This window comes from Myotis brandtii, unplaced genomic scaffold (assembly GCF_000412655.1).
Source record: "Myotis brandtii unplaced genomic scaffold, ASM41265v1 scaffold786, whole genome shotgun sequence".
NCBI classification, from domain to species: Eukaryota; Metazoa; Chordata; class Mammalia; order Chiroptera; family Vespertilionidae; genus Myotis; species Myotis brandtii.
The window spans coordinates 299,375-299,718 of record NW_005371157.1 but is presented as its reverse complement, the minus strand read 5'-3'; the positions used below and the strand labels follow the sequence as shown (position 1 = coordinate 299,718).

At 62.2% G+C, this 344-nt stretch overlaps 1 protein-coding gene across 1 annotated transcript in view; it reads right to left on the bottom strand.

Moving 5' to 3' along the window:
* TTYH3 (tweety family member 3) overlaps nt 1-344 on the bottom strand; it is a gene marked incomplete at its 5' end in the record, with an annotated part of 14,041 nt that overhangs the window by 1,710 nt on the left and 11,987 nt on the right. The window lies entirely within an intron of this gene.

Here is a 344-nt window from a genome sequence, read left to right as displayed (position 1 = left end):
TGGTCTGCTGGTCCCGATCCTGGCTCGGGCACGCGCACACCATGGGCTGTGGCAAGTCACCCCGCGTTCCTCTGCGGGACGGGGAACCCAGGGCCCTGGCTCGGCCTGCACAGGCACGGGGACCGTCCGCCGATTAAAAGAAGGGAGCAAAAGGCCCCAGGGCAACTTGCATTGCGTCGAAGCTGGCTCCTGTGGGATAGCCTCAGGCAGAGGCTAGATTAGCACCTCCTTAGATCCAGGAGCCAGTGTGCCCAGTGGTCAGAGTGGGACCATCCAGATTGCAGCTCCTCGGATCCATAAAGGACACACTCAGGGGGCAGACTCAGTGAGCACCAAAGCCCCAT